At 35.5% G+C, this 22169-nt stretch overlaps 1 protein-coding gene across 1 annotated transcript in view; it reads left to right on the top strand.

The window, feature by feature from the left end:
• Positions 1-5445: 5445 nt before the first annotated feature.
• Positions 5446-22169, top strand: part of LOC122737331 (contactin-6-like) — a 482372-nt gene continuing 465648 nt past the window's right edge. Inside the window, 1 exon segment of the mRNA XM_043979812.1 lies at positions 5446-6042. The gene's annotated coding sequence lies outside the window, so the exon portion shown is untranslated.

The following is a 22169-nucleotide window of genomic DNA, read 5'->3' as shown; positions in this document are numbered from 1 at the left end:
TCATAGAAATGAGGTTCTTAAGATCTTTAAAATGGATTGTTTTATTTACTGAGTTAATTATTCTTGTCAACAATATTTTTAGTACTATTAATTTGGTTAATGAGTATTTTCTCACACAGGTAAACTATCCTAAATGAGGCAGAAACAATTCCAAATGAACAAAATTCAAATTCATTTTTAAAATAATATTTATTAGTTTGTTATAGCAAACCTTTTTACAAAGTAAAAGAAATATGTCAAATCCCATTTCATAATATATTAAATTAATATTCTAGCCATAAACTACTTTTACAGTGATTTTATATATATATACACACATACATATATACATATACACACACACACGTGCGCACGTGTGTGTGTGTGTGTATGTGTGTGTGTGTGTGTGTGTGTGTGTGTGTGTGTGTGAGAGAGAGAGAGAGAGAGAGAGAGAGAGAGAGATGGTGATGACCTGAATTGGTAGGGATAATTTCCTAACCTGGCTATTCCCTATGCCAGTGAAATCACAGATCAGTTTCCTGACCTATTAAAATTTAAAACAAATCTAAACTGCAAGTGTATGTCTGACCACTAAATAAGGAACATGTCCTTTAGAGAGCCTATATTTCCATAGCCCAGGATGATTATTTGTACTCTTGAATTATAGAAATAAAAAGAAACTAAGGCACTGCAAAAGTCCATATGCAGGAATTAAGTGAAGCAGCAATTGCTTAGGATTAATTCCTTAGGAAATGAACTATAGATCAGCATGGGCAACACACACAGACAGGCAGAGAGGAAAGAAAGAGTCAGAGATACAGAAAGAGACAGAGACATAGAGTCAAAGGCAAACAAGAGACAGAAAGAGGGGGAGTGAGAGGGGAAAAGGGGAGTAGGAGAGAATTGAGGGAAGGAGAAGAGAAAGATGTATGGAGGAAGGGAGGGAGAAAGAGTTAGAGAGAGACAGAGGGAGACCTAGAGAGACAAAGAAAGAAAGATAGAGACGGAGAGAGGGGAGGGAGAGGGTAAAGGAGGTGGAAAGAGGAGGAGGAAAGAAAGGTGTTGAGAGATGGAGGAGGGAGGGAAGGAGGACAGAGAGAGAGACAGAGAGAGAGACACACACACAGAGACAAAGATTTCATACAAAAGTTGGAAATGGAATTTTAGTTGAGTTCTGAATGAAGTCAGGAGGTACAAAAATGGATTTAAGATGGAACATCCTAGGCATGTGTGTTATCCAGTGAAAAGACACAGAATTGAATCTTGGAGTGTCCTGGGGGAGGGACAATAACATTGCCAAGTTAGCTGAACTGCAATATGTGCAAGGAAAAGTAAAATGTATAAAACTGGAAGTAGGAGAGAAACATGTCGTTAAAGGATTTAACTACCAAAGAAAGGATTATATATTTGATTGTAGATATGGTAGGGAGCCACATGAATTTATTGTGAAATGGGAGGGAGTGATTTTATCATATTTATGCCTAACAGAAATCACTGCCAGCTGAGTGGAGGATGGAGTATAGTATGGAAAAAAGCTTATGACAAAGAGACCAATTAGAATGCTATTTCAATAATCTGGGCAAAAGGTGATGAGGCTCTGAATTTAGGATGTTGTTGGGTGTTTAGAGAGAAGGGAGCATAAATGAGATAAATTTTGAAAGCAGAAATGATATGATTTGAAAAAAAGGATTGGATATTTGACATAAATGAGAGTGAGGAGTCAAGGATTACTCTGAAGTTGTGAGATTTTCACTATTAGAATCACAACTGTTGGTGCCCTCAATTGTAATAGGGAATTTTAAAAGAGGAAAAAGCTTGGGGGTAAATATAATGAGTTCTTCTCAAGACATGTTTAGTTTGAGAAGCTTATGGGATATATTTTCTGAGATGTCCACAAAGATAATTGGGGATGCAAAACTAGAGTTCTAGAGAGAGATTAGGAATTTAACTCATGGCATCTGTTGAGATCACCAAGTGAGATGATATAGAAGAAGAGACAAGGACCCAGAACATAGCATTGTACATGATATATTCTGAACCCATACCATGAGACCATCATAAAGAAAGAAATATTGTGCATTAAAAAAATCTCTTCTCCAAGATTAATCTTATAGAATATTAATTCAACTTTGTCATTGCTTTTCAATTTCTGGTGGTTATATACATAAATTTATACACATATACACACAGTGAGACAGACAGGATATATATAATGTTTTTTATTTATTGTGCTTTTTGTATTGGGGTAATATTGAGTAGCAATACAATATATTCATCCCTTCCATGGCATAATTGTCAGAGTATGATTAGGCTGAAGAAATACTTATTCCTACAAAGTGTTAAGTATACAAAACTAGTCACTATGGAAGAAATAAAAAAAAAAGCTTAGGTACCAGTCTTCCTGCTCCCACTGGAAGTCATGACTTAGTATGAGAATATGATACACTATCATTTATCAGTTCCATGTTAGACAAGAAGATGCCCAATGAAGTGCTATTTGAATTGCTAAGGGAAGATGGTAGAGACTGATAGGATACTCTCTGATCTGCAACCAAGGCACCTAGGAAGAATTGAGGCAAGAGTTACGACACTCAAAGAAGTCTCCATGCAGGATGTTGCACCTGAGATTTGCTCTCAATGAAGAAAAGATTCCAAAGGGCAAAGAAAAAGATAAGGTGGGCTCTAGTCATGGGCATCAGTCTGTATAAATTCCTAAAGGAAGGAGAGGTCAGGGAAGAAATTGTGGGAAAGGTAATAGTTCAAATTAATTAAAAAATAGAATATATGAATGGTTTCAATAGAAAATATTAGAAAGTAATAAGTTAATCAATATTTAATAATAATAATTTGCTTATTAATGAATACATATTTATTGACTGGCACACTCACTACCATATTCTAGGCACTCAGGATACAAAGAGGAAAAAAAACAAACAAAAAATACCCCTCAAAGAGTCTATGTTTTACTGTAAGAAACAACAATGTGTTTGTGGAAAGGTTGTTTGGAGTCAAATTGTATTTTATCCTGGAAACAATAGGGAACAAATGATGTTTTTGAGTAAGAGAGTGACATATTTAGACCTGTCCATTAAGAGAATTATTTCGTCAGTCATGTCAAGGATATCCCAGAGAAAGGTGAGGAGAAGAAACAGTGAGACACATTTTAGGCTATTACAGGAGTTCAGATCAGATAACATCACAGTCTGGACTAATGTGTTGACAACATAAGTGGTAAAGAAGGTACAGATATCAGAGATAATTGTGAAAGCTAAATGGATAAGGTGATGACAAACAATTGGACGTGGGGAGGGGGTGAGGGAGAGGGAAAAATCAAAGATGACTTAAAGGTTGGCATTCTACATGACTTTGAGAGTGACAGTTTCAGAGACAACAGTAGGGATATTGGGAAGAGGCACACTTTTGGGAAGGGGGTGAGAAAAGTTAAATTTTAGACATGTATTTGAAGTTTTGGCAGAGAATTCAAAGGTGACATTCAGAAGGCAGTTGAAAACAGGATACCAGAACCCCTCAGAGGGAGATTGAGAATAGAATTTTAGATCTGGGAATTCTCTAACCAAATGTTATTATTGAACCATTGATACTGTAAGTGATCAGCAATATATGTATAGATATGCATGTGGATATTTGCATATGCATGATGTATACATATTAGCAAAAGCATTATATGAATGTCTGTTATTATTACCATTATTAAAATGTGCAAATGATGTGCATTGTGGGGAAGATGAAAGTAAGAAATAGCTACTGCTCACATGAAGCTTAGAGTTTAATAGGTTGGTCGGTGAGTATTAAGATATTTACCTAAGGGAAAAGTACCAGAGAGAGTCAGGTGTGAAGTAGCAATAGAAGGTAGAAAGTATCAGTAGCAGTCGAGTAATAGAATGCCTATGTTTTTGGTCATAATTTACCAGTGAAGAGATTGTAGGGAGGGGTAAAAAGTAGAGCTATATTAAAGCAAACTATGGAACTCTCTCATCAATGAGAATAGTCTAGGTACTGATATTTCCTCTTTGAAATTTCAGGTAATAACATCCCTATAGCTAAAGAGGGACTACAGTATGTAGGATTGGAAACACTCCATTTGGGCTTTGGAGTTCTGAATCTGAATCCTGATTTGGTTGTTTACTAGCTTTGTGACTCCCTTCCCTTCTCATTAAGGACATAGTTCCATGATATTCTACCAAGGTCTGATCAAATTTGGGGTATTTCATTCAATTCTGGTAACCACAGTTGAGGGATGATATGGCTCAACTAGAGAATAGCCAGAGGAAAGCAAACAGAAAAATGAAGAGCCTTCATGCTATGAATTTGAAGGTATGGTTGATGGCATAGGAAGTTTGATTTGTTAAGTAAAGTGAAGTGAAGGTTCAAGGAAGATATAATAAGCATCAAGTATCTGAAGGTTTGTCATATTTATAGTAGATTAGAGTTGTTACAATTCATCCCATAGAACAGTAGTAGGAAGAATAAGTGAAAATTACAAAGAGAAATTCAGTCTTCATGTAAGAAATATCTTCCTAATGTGAGAAAATAATGGGGTTCTATGAGACCCAGAGAGCCTGGCCAAACCATTCTTAAGGCCAGCCCAGAGTCAGGAGAATTTCAAAGGAAATGTGGTTGGACCTTGGACTGTGAATAGAGATTAAAACCACAACTACCTGATGGCTTTTTCCCCTTGGAGGGCTCCATACTCTTGACATCAGCCCATACTGCACCAAAACACCCTCACACCCAGTAAACCAATAGATTTTAATTATGCTGGCCTATTAGCTTTGAGCAATGTGTAAGGGCAGACTCTCCTCTGCCCACAGGAAGTTTACACAGTCATGAGCTCTGTTGGCCCTGGAACTTGGAGGGAGCACAGGTAGCCCACTATGGCTCCCAACTATCTTTCCTTCTGATTTTTCTGAGACATATGTTCTATTGCTTTATGATATTTAATATACTATAAATGCTTTAATGCCCCAAACTGGTGCATACATATATGTAAATATACACCCATATATATTTTTTTGTTTGGTGCTTAAATTCAAAATAAAACTAAACAAATAACTAAAATAATACCCAGGACATTACTTTGATCACAAATGATCACAATTGGTTGCTCAATTCAATGTTTTTGCATACTTTGAATCTTAGAGGAAGTATTTTGTAAACTACCATCACACCTCTCTATAATCTCCTAGGTAGACATATTTATGCCCTTTCAAAGTAGATAAAGTCCCTTGGTCCTTTGTGCTGCTCTGAGCTCTTTTCCTCAATCACAAAGTAAGAGAGAAATGCCAAGCACAATTAAAAGTGGATTTAGGAACAGGGCATTAGGACCTTTTTTTTTTTTTTCCTGTTCTCTTCAGAGCAATTCAGGTTGAAGAGATTTACTGGAATCCTTCAATAAGAACTACATTAGAATAAAGTCTGAACGTGGAAGGACTCCATTCTGGCTTAATCTCTGTTGTGAATGGCATTATTAAGAGACCAGAGGTTTAAAAAACAGGAACTGACCCCCCCCTTTCCTGTTTGAAAGCTGCTAACTAGTTAGCATGCCCCCACTCCCCTTTTTAAAGATCTTTTTTTCCCCCCGATGACCCAAGGAATAGTGCCTTTCTCTAGCAAAAGAATGAAGCTGGAAAAAAAATAAATATGTCATAGCACTGGTATGGTAGCTCTTTTGTCACTCTTTCAGCCTGCATAAAGACTGATGGAGATGGAGCTAATTTCTAAATGGGAAGGAGAATTTCAGGTCCGATTATTTCTGACCGGAGCATGCCTGGATGCTCCCCACACTAATTGTGTGGGTCCCGTCAGGAATGCAGCAGGCTGGCAGTGCGTTTCCCTAGTTAAGACCAAGGAAGGACCACGCGATGCTCAGTGGATAAAAGGCTTGTAATCCCAGCTGGGGAAAGAGTTCCATTATCTCCCAGCTGCATAGACATTCCAGACGGCTTGGTTCTGCCTGGATGAACAGCAAGGCTTGCTGAGAGCTGAAAACAGAGTTCTGCAGAGAATTGTAAAGATCCTGAGACATTCCCTCTGTTCAGATCTGTAAGTACAAAATTGTGCTGTCTGCTGCAATGTGAATAATGCTGGCCAAGCTGTCTTTGCTTTACCTTTCAATGCTGTTGTATTAGCATAACAGGTAGAGGATGAAAAAAAAATAAGGCACTGCTTTATTTAAGCTGTGTTTCTAGGAATTCCTGAGATTTAAAATGCATTTATTCCTTGAGAGGAGAAAAAATATATATTGAATCTGTATTCAGGGGAGGTGAGGCTAAAACCAGAAGAAGAGACACTTCAGTTATTTATCATTTTTTTTCACTATATTCCCAGCTCTTGGTTGCAGTGAAACTAATGGTTAAGATAGGAGATGACAGTGCTAATTCTGGAATTCGCCTATGGCTTAATACGGTGTCTCTAATGGGAGAGGAGGGGGTGGAATGAGACACCAACTTCTTTTATAAGAGCTCAGGGATGGTGAATGGATGATTTAGAAGAGCATTAAGAAGTGAGTGTGCAGTGGGTGGGTACTGAGGGCCTAGGTGGAAGGAATAAAATAAACTCTGAGGGGGAAAAAAATGGCTTCATTTCTTGGGCATCTTACCTAACAAGGATTCTATGCATCTGGAGGTGCCTTTGCTATTTATTGCTTTTAAGCCCATCACCATTTAGGAATCAGTAATACTTTATAAAAGTTTCTGAAGTTTATGGCACAAGACATAAACTTTTTAGAACTCTCTAATAAACCATGTACAGTCCATTATGTTAATGGTGTTCTGTGTCACTGTTGTGCACTTTTGGAAGATTGGGTTACATATGTCTTGCATCTCTAGATTGAAACTGCTGATGTTAAATTATTAGCATCCAGGATCTGTCCTCTCAGAAATAGCCATGGAATAACTAAATAGAGAGAGAGAGAGAGAGAGAGAGAGAGAGAGAGAGAGAGAGAGAGAGAGAGAGAGAGAGAGAGAGAGAGAGAGAATCAAATTTCATAGAGTTTGGAAAATGACGTACTCATCATTTTTATCATTTTATCTTTGATAGCAGTATTTTCAAAGATAGTTGTATAAAGGGGGAGACATAGCTTGAATATGCAATTGCTATTTCTGAGCAATTTCTATTTATTTGATGGCTTTGCTTATCACCTTTTGTCCTCTGAGATTTCACAAAGTTTCCCTGCTCTGCATTTTTTTCATGGAAACTATTAAACATTACATCCCCTCCCATTCACAAACACACACTACACACCCATGTATACACACTCACACATAAATATCAATTCTGTATACCCAGCCACAAAATTAGTATATTGTATCATCATCCATTCAAAGTCACTTTGCCTTTAATATTTCAATAACTTGTTAGCAATTCTTCATGGCAGCTTGTTCCAGGGATTTTCAATGACTAAGTCTCCAAACTTTTATATAAGGTTATATAAATGCATAACATATCAAATCCTAACAGAAATGTACATCATTTATGGACTACTACAATACATTATTATCTCTTTTCATTTCTAGTGAAGTATGAAAGGGTTTTATTTACAGATTCCATTATGATTTTTAAATGAAAAGTAGTTTATGCTATTCTTTTGACAGTGTGTTGAACTATTCAACTTAGCTCTAATTTTAGATTGAGTCTAGAGTCTTAAGAGAAAGATAAAATTGCATTGTAAAAAGAACATTGACAGTTACTAACTGCAATTGTCTAATGCAAAGGTTGGCAGTAATTTATGTACTTAGTAGATAGGCAGGGGGTGGAGAAGGAGAATCATAGGATCAAAGATTTACGGTGAGAAAGGGCTTTAATGTACATGTATTTCAATGTATACCTACTTCACTACAGATATAAAGATAATGAGGAAGGAGTGTCTTACAAAAAGGGAAATGTTCTGTCTCAGACTACTACACTCTTGATTTTGTCCTCTTTGTATCTACACCAGTTAAAGTTGTTTTCAAATCTATGGTAGAAAAGATGTATTTGGTAATTTTATGATCTCCAATTGTCATAGTTGGAAGGAACATCAAAGTAAATAATCCTCTCTATACTATGTTTGAAAAGAGGTTTTAAAGGCATGATTTGCAGACTTCCAATACAGGAAAATAGCTTACTTTTTGAGCCAGTATGGATACCTCTAATTGCTAGGAATTTCTTCCAACTGCTTATGGTTCTTCCCTCTGGAGAAAATAGGAAAAGTAGAATACTAATTTCAGGAGGCAAATCTATAAATAGTTGAAGTCATCATGGAACAATGGAATTGTGAATTGGAATGCATTTGCAATCAGAGCTTTAGGCTCAAATTCTACCTTTCCCACTTTTTTGTTGTGCGTCATTGTAAGTCATTTCTCTTCTTATGATCTTATTTTCTTTAAGTTCCCATGATCCTATGATCCTAGGGTCATATATGACCTTAGCTTTTTGGGGCACCTTTTTATCATGTTACTATCAGTGTTCATGTCCTATTATGGATTCCAACTATTTATTTACAACAATAGATCAGTTTCATTGGGCTTATTGTAGATGTACCTCATGCAAAATTCAGTGATAGTTGGAAATGTCATAGCAAGAGTATAGTACATTTCAAATTATAGCAGCATGTTGAATAATAGTATCAGTCCATTTACATAAACTTTCAGTATTAGTACATTGGATTCCTTTTAATAGTGTTATTTTTTTTTTGGTGGGGCAATGAGGGTTAAGTGACTTGCCCATGGTCACACAGCTAGTAAGTGTCAAGTGTCTGAGTCTGGATTTGAACTCAGGTCCTCCTGAATCCAGAGCTGGTGCTTTATGAACTATGCCACTTAACTGCCCCCTACAATAGTGTTCTAAGATTGGCAAAGGAACATTATTATCCCCATATTTTTAGATGAGGAAAAGTAAAATCTAAAGAGATGAAGTCACTTGAATATAGCAAATAGGTAGTATTTCCATGTCCCAAATATTGTTGTGCCTTGACATCCATACTTCTTCCTGTTATCCCATGCTGTTATTAATATCTTTGAAAGAAGCAACAGTTGCAAAAGGATCCTTATGGGAATCGAGGTTAGAAGATGGAAATGGCAAACCACTCCATTACCTCTGGTATAAAACCCCAAATGGGATCATGAAGAGTTGGACATGACTGAAAACAACCAAACCAAAAAGTCCATATAGACACAAACCATTTGAAACAGAATTTTGAGAAATTACTAAATTCTATTCAAATGTCTGAGAAAAGCTAAATAAAATAAAATGTTCTCTATAGCTCCATAAAACACATATCTAAAGAGATATGAGTTATAAGTATTTAACTAGAAGAGTCATTAGAATAGATCTTGAGCAACACACTCAACTTAGAAATGATTAAACTATGCCATTGTTCATCACACAATGTTGCTATTACTGTATACAATGTTCTCCTGGTTCTGCTACTCTCAGTCAGCATCATTTCATGTAAGTCTTTCCAGGTTTCTCTGAATTCCTCATGCTCATCATTACTTTTTACATTGATTTTCTAAAACTTTGTGTTCTAAATTTGCTTCTTCCCTCCCTCCTCATATGTCCTTATGAAATCCAGCAATACAAGACAAGTCATACATGTGCAGTTATGCCAACCATCTTCTCATTTGTCAGGTTTTGAAAGAAAATAGACAAAATACCTTTAGAAAGAGGAACTAACAAATAAAATTATACTTCAATCTGTATTCAGATACCATCAGTTCTATTTCTGTTGATGGTCTGCATTTTTCAAACATTCTTCTGATAGCATCCTGCTCATCATTTCTTTCACAGCTGCTATTGTTAAATGTATTATACTCCATCTTATTCCCTCCCCTTGATATTTACTCTATTTTCTATCTTCCTTCTCCCTCTCCCTCCTTGAAAGCATTTTGCTTTCTACTGCCCCTCTCCCAATCTGCCCTTCCTTCCATCACCTCTCCCCCCTTATCCCATTTCCTTTCCACTTTCCCACAGAGCAAGATACATTATTATCCCCACTCGAGTGTGTTTGTTGTAGGATCACTCAATCCCCTGTTCCTTCCTCATCTTCCCCTCTATTCCATAAGCTTTTTCTTTTTTCTTGTATGTGAACTTTTCCCCAATCCACCTCTCCCTTTCACTTTCTTCCAGTGTATTCCTCTCACCCCATAACTTTATTTTGAAGATGTCATTGGTCAGCTAGGTGACACAGTGGACAAAGCACCAGCCTTGGACTCAGGAGGCCCCAAGCCCACATATGGCCCCACACATAAGCCACTCTACCATGCCTGCCCCACAAAAAAAGGACAAACAAAAAATAAATGCTTTACAGATATTATCCTTTCAAATTCAATTCACACCTGTGCCCTCTAAGTATATTCCTTTCAGCTGCCCTAATACTAAGTAAGATCTTATGAGTTACAAGTATTGTCTTCCCACTGAGGAATATAAACAGTTTAATCTTTTAATATCCCTCACAATTTCTTTTTCCTGTTTACCTTTTTATGATTCTCTAGGGTCTTGTATTTGAAAGTCAAATTTTCTATTAAGTTCAGGTCTTTTCATCACAAACGCCTGAAAATCCTGTTTTTCATTGAAGTCGCATTTTTCCCCTGAAAGATTATATTCAGTTTTGCTGGCTAGGTGATTGTTGGCTGTAGTCCCAAGTCCTTTGCCTTCTGGAATATCATATTCCAGGTCCTCTGGTCCTTTAATGTAGAGTCTGCTTCATTTTGTGTTATCTTTACTGTAGCTCCACAGTATATTAATTCCTTTTTTCTAGCTGCTTGCAATATTTTCTCCTTGACCTGGGGTCTCTGGAATTTGGCCATAATATTCCTGGAAGTTTTCCTTTTGGGATCTCTTTCAGGTGGTGATTGGTTGACTCTTTCACTTTCTATTTTGTCTTCTGCTTCTAGAATATCAGGGCAATTTTCCATGATAATTTCTTAGAAGATGATGTCTAGGCTTTTTTTTCTTCATGGCTTTCAGCTAGTCCAATGATTTTCAAATTATCTCTCCTGGCTTTATTTTCCAGGTCAGCTGTTGTTCTAAGGAGATATTTCATATTGCCCTATTTTTTTTTATTCAATTGGATTTGCTTTACTGTGTTTTGTTTTCTCATAAAGTCACTAGGTTCCATTAGTTCATTCCTAATTCTTAGGGAATTATTTTCTTCAGAAAGCTTTTGTATCTCCTTTCCCATTTGGCTTTTTAAGATGTTGACTTTTTTCTCATGACTTTCCTGCATTGCTTTCATTTCTCCTTCCATTCTTTCCTCCTTGTCTCTAAATCTTCCTTCTACCTTTCCTACTTTCTCTTCAAAGTCCCTTCTGAGTGTTTCCATGGCCTGAGACCAATTTATATTTTTCTTGGAAGCTTTGGATGTTGGAACTTTGACTTTGTTATCCTGTTCTGAGGGTGTATTGTGGTCTACCTCTCCCCCAAAGAAGCTGTGTATTTTCCGCTGTTTTCTTTGCTTAATCATCTCAATACAGAAGCAGATGTCTAATTGAAATCTGATTCTCTATGGTCAGAAGCTTAGCGTGCCTGTGCCCCTCCCCGACTGGGCTGCCACCACTCAATTTGGCCCACTAGTTCATAACCAGGGCACTTTGCCCTAACTCCAGCAGAGACTATAGCCACTTCACCCCACACAACTGCCAAATCCCCTCACTGAGCCATGAAGTGAGCCTCAGAAGATGTGGCTGGCACTGAAGACTCCGAGGACCTGGAAGCACTGTCTGTTCATGGCTGGTTCTGGACTGTGTGTGCCAGGTGAAAAGGGTATACTTCAATCTTCATTCAGACTCTTTCAGTTTCCCAGCCTCTGGATGTGGAGAGCATTTTTCAACATGACTTTTTTGAATTGCCTTGGATCATTGAATAGTTGAAAGAGCTAAGTCAATCATACTTCATTATCACACAATGATGGATTTACTATATATAAAGTTCTTCTTCTGCTGACTTCACTTTGCATTAGTTCATGTAAGTCTTTCTAGGGTTTTTCTGAAATCACTCTGATGATTGTTTTTTATGGCACAAAAGTATTCCATTACATTCATGTATCACAATTTATTCAGCCATTCCCCAATTGATGGGCATCCTCTCAATTAATGATTCTATCACAAAAAGAGATGCTATTAATATTTTTGTACATGTAAGTCCTTTCTCCATTTCAATGATCTATTTGGGAAATAAACCTAGTAGTGGTATTGCTGGATCAAAGTGTAAGCATAGATTGATAGCCCTTTGGGCATAGTTCCAAATTGCTCTTTAGAATGGTTGAATTGGTTCATAATTCCATAAATGGTGCATTACTGTCTGATATTTTCTCACATCATCTCCAACATTTATTATTTTCCTTTTATATCATATTAGTAAATCTGATAGATGTGAGGTATTACTTCATAGTTATTTAACTTTGCATTTCTCTTATCTGTTATTATTAAGAGTATTTTTTTCACATGACTATAGCTAGCCTTGATTTCTTCATCTGAAAACTGCCTATTCATATCTTTGAGCATTTAGGAATTAGAAGATGGCTTGTATTCTTCTAAAAAAAATGACAGAGTTCTCTCTCTATATTGAGAAATGAAGACTTTTTTAGAGATACTTGCTATAAAAAATTCTTTCCCAGCTTTATGTTTTCCTACTCATCTTAGTTGTACTGGTTTTGTTTGTGCAAAAACTTTTAAATATTAATATAATAAAATCCATTTTTCATGTCATAATCCTCTCTCTTGTTTGGTCTTAAAATCTTCCCTTCTCCATATATCTGAACAGGTAAACCATTCCTTGATCTCCTAATTTGTTTATGATATCACACTTTATGCCTAAAATATGCGTCTGTTTTGATCTAATTTTGGTATACAGTGTAAGATGTTGGTCTATACCTAGTTTCTGCCAGTTTTACAAGAAGTTTTTGTGAAATAGTGAGTTATTATACCAGAAATTGGCATATTTGGGTTTATCAAATACTATATTATTATTATTGTCTACTACTACTGTTTTTTGTATACCTACCTAAAAATTCCACTGATCCACCATTCTATTTCTTAGCCAGTACCAGCTTCTTTTGAGATTTTCTGCTTTAGAATACAGTTTGAGGGGCAGATAGGTGGCACAGTGGATAGAGCACTGACCCTGGAGTCAGGAGGACCTGAGTTCAAATCTGGCCTCAGACACTTAACACTTACTAGCTGTGTGACCCTGGGCCAGTCACTTAACCCTAATTGCCTCACCAAAAAAAAAAAAAAAAGAATACGGTTTGAGATCTGTTATGGCTAGTCCATCTTCCTTTGCATTTTTTCATTTATTCCTGACTTTTTGTTCATCCAGATGAATTTTGTTATTATTTCTTTTTCTAGCTCTAAAAATATTTCTTGGTAGTTTGATTGGAAGGGCACTAAATAACCTAATTTAATTAGATAGAATTGCCATTTTATTATATTCCTTCAGCCTACCCATGAGCAATTGAAGTTATTTGTTTGTTTTTGTTTTTGTTTTTTTAGTGAGGCAATTGTGGTTAAGTGACTTGCTCAGGGTCACACAGCTAGTAAGTGTTAAGTATCTGAGGCCAGATTTGAACTCAGGTACTCCTGACTCCAGGGCCAGTGCTCTATCCACTGCACCCCCTAGCTGCCCCTATTTTGTTTGTTTGTTTGGCTTTTTTTTTCAATTGTTTAGATGTGACTATTTGCGTGGAAAATGTTGTTAATTGTTTTCATATAATTCCTTGGTTTGTTTTGCAGATAGACTCACAAATATTTTATATTGTCTTCAATTATTTTAAATTGGATTTCCTTTCTTGATGCTGAGCTTTTTTTTTGTACTGTATAGAAATGTTGATGATTTATGTGGGTTTCAATTTTGTTAAAGGTGATAATTATTCAAGTAGTTTTTTCATTGATTATCTACATATAGCATCATATAATTTTGAACAATTTTTATGGAAAAAAGTTTGAGTATTGTCCAGCACCATTACCAATTTACCCTCCATAACAAAAATTCTTCCTTGTATACCAGTTTTTTAGTGAGGTAATTTTCCCCATTATTCTATTCCCTTTCCCTTTCTCTCAGTACATTCCTTTTTCTCATGTCTCATTTTTTGAGATTATCCCAACATAATAACATTTTCTTTTTATTTTTAGTGAGGCAATTGGTGTTAAGTGACTTGCCCAGGGTCACACAGCTAGTAAGTGTTGTGACTGAGACCAGATTTGAACTCAGGTACTCCTGACTCCAGGGCCAGTGCTCTATCTACTGCACCACCTAGCTGCCCCGAGATCATCCCAACATAATTGTTTCATAGTCATATCTTCTATCTATGTAGAGTCCTTTGACTGTTGCAATAATGATAAAGTTCTTATGAGTAACACATTCTCATATAGGATTGTAAACACTTATGTTATTGAGTGTTCTATTTGAATGTCAAATTTTATATTCAGCTCAACTCTTCATCAGGAACTGTTGAAAATCCTCTATTTTATTGAATATCCCTTTCTTCCTGAAGGATTATACTCACATTTGCTGGGAAGGTTATTATTTATTGTAATTCTTGCTCGGTTGCTTTCTGGAATATCGTATTTCAAGATCCTTTAATGTGGTAGTTTCTCAGTCTTGTGTGATCCTGACTGCAGCTCCATGATCTTTGAATCATTTGTTCTTGGCTGCTTACAATATTTTCTCCTTGACCTGAGATCTCACTTATGGTAATAATAGTTTAGAAAGTTTTCATTCTGGCCTTTTTTTTCAGGTGGTTATTGTTGGATTTTTCAATTTCTATTTTACTCTCTGAAATATTGGGGTAGTTTTCCTTTATAATTTCTTAAAATATATTTTCTAGACACCCTTTTTTAGTAATTGCTTTCAGGTAGTCCAATAATTCTTAAATTATCTACTTGTAATCTCCATTTCCAGTCAGTTATTTTCCAATGAGCTATTTCATATTTTTCCCAATTTTTCATTCTATTGACTTTGTTTATTTCTCAATGTCTCATGAAGTCATTAATTTCCACTTGACCAAATCTATTTTCTTAAGGAATCACTTCATTTAGTGAGCTTTTGTACCTCTTTTTTTCACTTGGCTTATTCAACTTCTTATGGAGGTTTTTTTTTTTTTTTTCAGTGTGCCTCTTTTACCATTAAACCAATTCTATTTTTCAAGAAGTTATTTTCTTTGTTATATTTTTGTGTGTCTTTTATCAAACTGTTAATTCTCTCTTCATAATTTTATTGTCTTACTCTCACTTTTCCCCTAATGTTCCTTCTACTACCCTTATTTCTTTCTTTAACACTGTCAAGAATTCCTATTGTGCTTAGGTCTAATTAGCCTTTTTTTTCGGGGGGGGGGGATTTGCTTGCAGCTATTCACACATTATGTCTTGGTCTTCCCTGCCATAATAGTAGCTTTTTATGTTCAAGCTATTTTATTGTTTACTCATTTTTCAAACCTATTTCTTGATTTTGAACTTTTTGTTAAAGTTTAACTTTGCTTGTTTTTGGTTGAAGAGGCACTGCTGTAAGCTTTTAGCTATCTAATATAGCCATTTTCAGAGTTAATTATAGGGCTCTGCAAGTTTTTGTTTCCTCCAAGGTTGTGTCATTCAGGGAGAAGTGTGGTTACTCTTCTACTGGTCTGTTTTTGGTTTTTATTCAGAAAAGGCCCCTTTTCCCATAAAGCCATAAGTACTAGTGCTCCTCTCTACCCTAGAAATGCAATCAGGCCTCTTGCTCCCTTGTGACTGACCACAAGCAATTATTTTTCTTTCTTTTTTTTTTTTTTTTCCTGATATGCCAGCTCTTATACTCATTGCCAGCAAAGAGCCCTCTAAAATCCCTTTCTGGCCAGTTGTCTATCTCCCTTACTGTCTTGTGCTAAGAACTCCCCAAACCAATACTGCTGCTATCCCAGACTCTTCTGAGGCCCACTGATGTTGTGCCTGGTCTAGTTCCTGTTCTGGTGTCACATTCATCTCCTGAAAACCTCCTAAATTGTCTTAGGCTGGAAAAAATGTCTTATTCTGACATTTTGTTGACTTTGCTAACAAAATTTGATTGAGATTATTTTAAAGTTGTTTCTCTGCCATCTAAATTCCTGAATTTTCAATGTGAGCATTTTATACTTTGAAAATCAGTAAGTGCTGAAAGTAATGGCTTCATTTACTATCTTATTTACTACCTAAAGTTAAGAAAATAATGGAGAACTATTAATAATTTAGATTAAACTTAAAAGTACATCATAAGTATACTTTTTGTTGTTGTTGTTCTTGTTTTTGAGAAAGCCAATATTAGCATTTGCCAGCACAACTCTGAAACTATGTCTGAGAGAGTTAAAGTAAAGACATCAGGGTTAGCCTCATAATAAATAGAAGAGCCAGAAATCAAAGCTATGCTCTTTGACATGAACCTGGCATACTTTCCTTTGTCCCATTCTTATTTTCTGTTTTGTTTTCCCCTACACTTCCCACTCCCCATACTCTCAACACACATATACAAATTGTTGAGGTCAGTGAAATTCTTGGATTCTCTTGGTCTTCCTTCTGCCACCCCTTTGGAAACTGCCTTGTTTTCTAAATCATTAATGCATTATTTAATGATTAATGATGAAATCATATTATAACTGCTCTAAATAATACAGTTGTGGCCTAAAAACATTAATATAGTTTATTAAAGTACTTGACTTCTTCCAAAAGTAATTTACACCCTGGGAGAATCTCATTTCAAGTATAGTATGTGCCCTGGGAATAGGCTACTATAGATGCTCTTTAGAATAAAAAGAAATAAAGTGGAGGGACTGTAAAATTACTGTTCTGCAAATTTACTGCAAATAACTTAGATACTTTGAGAAACCATATGGATTCCTCAGTACAAATATTATATTCCTGTGTGTGTGTGTGTGTGTGTGTGTGTGTGTATATATATACACACACACATATATATGCATACACACATACATATACATATGTTTATATTTATGCACACATATACATATATAATATTACAATTAACACTTTTTAATCATTCCCATCTTCCTATGATTATATATGTATATTGTATATAAACACAAACACATGAATATCCACATATATTCTATATATACATGTACAATATACATGTGTTATATATGTATATATGAATGTATATGTATACAGGAAGATTGGGGGTGATTACAAAGAGTTAATAATTATAACATAGGTATGTGGAAAAATTCTCCAGATTAAGTATGGTTTCTTCCCTTTAAGTCTTTGGTTTGACTAAACAAAAGGATGGTAGAACACCCTTAAAAAATGCCCCTTCTAAGAAAAAGATAAGCAAATCAAATACAAAAATTTTAAATCAGGTTAATCATGGAATTTCCTCCATAAAAACTACCTTCTGATTTTTCTTTATAGTGTGGGAGTGATTGTGAATCTCACAAGCTATATCAGAAAAGCAAAATCTCTTGTATTTCCTATGAGTCTGGAAAGGTGTGTAGTCTAGGCCTCCTTATGAGCTATGAGCAAATTATCTAAAGAATTTGTCTAATAATCATTCAATCAATCAACAAACAATGTTGAAGTGTCTACAATTTCTTAGGCGTGGTGGTAAGTACTGGAGTTTTAAAAAGTAAAGAAAAAAGTGAAGAAAGGAAAAGAAAGGGGAAATAAAAGAAAGGAAAGAGAAGAGAGGAGATTTTTTTTCCTGAAGAAGCTTACATTCTAAATTATAAAGAGGGAAACAACTTATATATGAATAAGTGTGTGTGCTTTTTAAAGAAAAAAAAACACTCCCCAAACATAATTTTTGGAGGTCAAAGAAATCAGTAACCTCTGGGAAGGTTAAAAAAGGAATCTCAGATTGCACATAGGAAAGATGCTTTTTACCAGAGTTGGACTATATACACATATGCATATATATGTAAATATATACATTTGTGGACACATCTACATATATATAGCATATACATTCAACTATATCTATGCATCAATTAACATTCATTGAATACCTAATATATGCCATTCATTGTACTAAATTCTGTGGATATGAAGAGAGGTAAAGTACAATCTGAAGGAGTTTATAATCTACAGACATAAAAATACACACTTATGTACATGTATATACCACACATATGTAAACCATATATATGTTTTACAAAAATAGCTATAGAGTATACACATATATCATATATGGGTAGACATTCACACATGTACATACATACATTCCCATATATACACATATAGAAACACACTTGGTAGAACACTGAATAGAATGCCTAGAGTCAAGAAGAAAATCTTAAGTTTAAATCAATCTCTCTTTTTCTTCCTGACTTTTTTTTTTTTTAGTTAGGCAATTGGGGTTAAGTGACTTGCCCAGGGTCACACAGCTAGTAAGTGTTAAGTGTCTGAGGCCAGATTTGAACTCAGGTAGTCCTGAATCTAAGGCTGGTGCTCTATCCACTGCGCCACCTAGCTGCCCCCTCTCCCTGACTTTCTAATCTATACACACACACACACACACACACACACACACACACACACACACACAAACAAGTTTTGGTGGTAGTCTCTCAAGTGCCAAGCCCATTGTTTCCACATAGTTGATGCTTAATCATTTCTTGTTCACTGAATTTGAACTAAAATGGAATCACAACCCCATGAAGTAAAGGATCAATAGAATCATTCCTGGCTCAGGAGTCAGAAGCCAATCAGTTTCCCTGGGCTGAGTTTTTTTCATCTTAAAAATGAGTGAGTCAAAGCAAGTATTATTATGCATAGAGGTCAGGACTTGGATTGAGAAAGATCTGAATGTGAATGCTGGCTCAAGCACATCTGAGTTGTGTGCTCTTTGTCAAGTCACTTAACCTCTATTTCCTTAGCTGTAAATTAGTGATAATAGTAGAGTTGTAAAGAGGATCAAATGATATTCTCTTTTTTTTTGCAGGGCAATGAGGGTTAGGTGACTTCCCCAATGTCAAGGTTCTAAGGCTAGATTTGAACTCAGGTCCTCCTGAATCCAGAGCTGGTGCTTTATCCTCAAATGATATTCATATAGTTCTTTGCAAACTATGAAGCAGTATATAAAGGCTAACTATCAATTTAAATGGTTTCAAAGTCCCCTTCTACTTTTAGATCTATTATTCTATGAGAAATAGCAAATAAGCAGCAATGATAATATTCAAGACCTGAATGTATATACAAGTTTTCCATTGAGTAGGTTTTCTTATTTAAAGAAAAACAAAATGAACAGATTTCCTGGTGCCTCTCACATTTAGAAGCATGAGTTAGCAGAATGTAGAAATGTGGAAGGTAGCTTTCTGGGGTTAATTTAGCAAAGGACATGTATTTATTTCACTTCTTTTAAATAGAAATCTTAGCAAGAGAAGATAATTCTCATTTATCCTGACTCTCTACCTCCAATCCGCAAATCGAGCAAGAGATGAGATGATTAGAAACCAAGTTCACTCTTCTAATTTTCTGAATAGTATCAACTGGGATGTTTTGAAGTTAACAAATAACTAAAGGAAAGAAAAGATCACAGAGTTCCATTGTACAGAACAGGTTACCATGAACTTGGAGTGAACAGAAGTTTACTAAAAAGTGGGGGAGGTGGCAAAGTAACACCACAAAGCTCTATGAAACTCTCTGTTTAAGTCTTCCAATAAGCAGACACTATTTGGCTACATAAAACTAACTGAAGATCAACTCCAAATCAGAAATTTTCACAGATCTGAAATTCATACTATTATTGGGCCATTATTATGCAAAACATCCATATCTAGTTTTATGTGGATTAAAAGCAACTGCCTTGCAATGACAAGAGTGGCTATAAAAATGTCCAGTTGTCAAAAAACTCTGTACTTTTTAGTTGAGCAGACTGCGCCTACTGAAGCTGTGGAGAGAAGAATGATTCCCCTATCTCTTTCTTCCTGTCAAGATATTGGACATATTTGTAATGAAAACTTACCTTGCTTGTGGCTTCATTCTTGTTCTATCTTCTCTCATGTAGATATTCAGAAGTGATTATGCGATGAAACATATTCCTGTGTTAGGGAAAGCCGAACAAAACTGCTGCATTCAAATGAAAGGCTCCTCATTTATTGTATGGATAGCTCAGCATGGAAAGCTAAATGGGACATTTCATTCACACTCCCAGAACCATGAAAATATTTGTTTCACCAATGGGAACTTTTGTGACTGGAGTTGACAAGAATCATTCATCACAAAGCAACATCTAATGAAGGGAAACATTTGATGACAGTGAAAGCATGAGACTTATTAACACCATATGATACACTGAAAAAATGTCATTTAGAAATTATATTTGCAGTGAACTTTCATGTATTCAAAATGATTGAGTGAGGAGAAATTTAAATTAATTTGATAAACAAATTTTAGATGCATTCATCCATATGGTTGAATTTCAGCAATCCAAATTGCAGCCTCTCCATCTATAACTGAATAAGTCAGAAGGGACTGTTTGAGCCTCAGAGAGGTTAAGTGATTTACCCAGAGCCACACAGATAGCAAGTGTCAAAGTTAGAATTGAACTCAAGTCTTCCTGCCTCCAAAACTAAGTCTCTATCTACTTGGCCATGTTGCCTTCATCAACTTAATTTAAAATAAATATTTCAATTCCAAGTTTTCCTATATAAAAGGTATTAGTTCCCCATTATCTTGGGGAAAATATTCTAATTACTAAAAAAAAAAAAAAAGCGCGCATGTGCGCGCGCACACACACACGCACAAACACTGATCCTACTCTGAACAAGTTACTTTTGTGATTCAGGCTTAAGGAACCTATAAACTAATATGGATCTTTCAAGTTTTGATATTAATCTAAAATTGAAATATGACAATCTAAAAACAAATCTCATTTAAACTTTCTTTTATCCTTTTGTTCAGGGTAAATGTATCTTTACCTGTTCTCACGAAGGTATTTTAAATGGATTTTCCTTGGATTCTAGCTAATTACTGTTCTACCTATGGTCATTTTTATCCTTTGCTGATATCATAATTTTATATATGATTCAATCAACAAGAATTTATTAAGTGATTGTTAGAAGACAATATTACAACCTTAGTGATTAGATAGAATTGCACAAATTTAGTCTCTATATAAATAAGAACTGGAAAATTGTGAACTATTCCACTGAGATAGCTGTTGTCACAAAGGAATCACTTCTAGCTGTGAATATTGATGAATACTGTAGGTAAAAAATAAAGTTATTTATGATGTTTTATGAGTTATATTTTTATACCTTCTGTACTTTTTTGATCGATCTGGAATTCCTAAAGCACAGTTCTATAGAAACTTCAGTGATTTTTCATTGCTTCAAGGACATAACTTCATGTTTTAGAGAAGAGGGACGCCTTTGGTAGTCTTGGTGAAACACATGGACCCCTTACAGAATAATGTTTTTTAAATTGGCAAATAAAATTCAAATATTTTTTTTTTTGGTGAGGCAATTGGGGTTAAGTGACTTGCCCAGGGTCACACAGCTAGTGTTAAATGTCTGAGGCCGGATTCGAACTCAGGTATTCCTGAATCCAGGGCCGGTGCTCTATCCACTGTGCAATCTAGCTGCCCCTGCGCCATCTAGCTGCCCCCAAATATTTTTAAGGAAACCAATTATATTGAAATATATGTATAGGCACATATGTATATATGTATCTATGCATTTACGTATGCATGTATGCATTCAAAGTTAGCTAGATCGCTCAGTGGATAAGACACTGAGCCTACAGTCAGGAAGATGTGAATTTAAGATCCAACCATTCTAGAGAACAACTTAGAACTATGGCCAAAGAGCTATAAACCTGTGTGTACCTATGAACCCAGCAATAAAATTACTAAGTCTGTATCTCAGAGTTAAAAACAAGGGAAAAGATCCTATTTGCACAAAACAGTATATAACAGCTCTTTTGTGGAAGTAAAGAATTGAAAATTGAGGGGATGTCCATCAATTGGAAAATGACTAAAGGGGTTGTAAATGTATTTGGTGGAATATATGAGTGTTAAAAGAAATGGTAAGCAGAATGCTACCAGAAAAACCTGGAAGAACTTAAATGAACTGATACAAAGTTAAATGAACAGAAACAGAAGATCAGTGTATATAATAACAACAATATTGTGTGATGATCAACTGTGATTGACTTAGTATTCTTAGCAGTACAATGAGTCAATACAATTCCAAAAGACTCATGATGGAAAATGCTATGCACTTCCAGAGA

This window comes from Dromiciops gliroides, chromosome 1, assembly GCF_019393635.1.
Source record: "Dromiciops gliroides isolate mDroGli1 chromosome 1, mDroGli1.pri, whole genome shotgun sequence".
In the NCBI taxonomy this organism is placed as follows: Eukaryota; Metazoa; Chordata; class Mammalia; order Microbiotheria; family Microbiotheriidae; genus Dromiciops; species Dromiciops gliroides.
The sequence above is the reverse complement of the archived record's forward strand: the minus strand, read 5'-3'. Positions and strand labels throughout refer to the sequence as shown.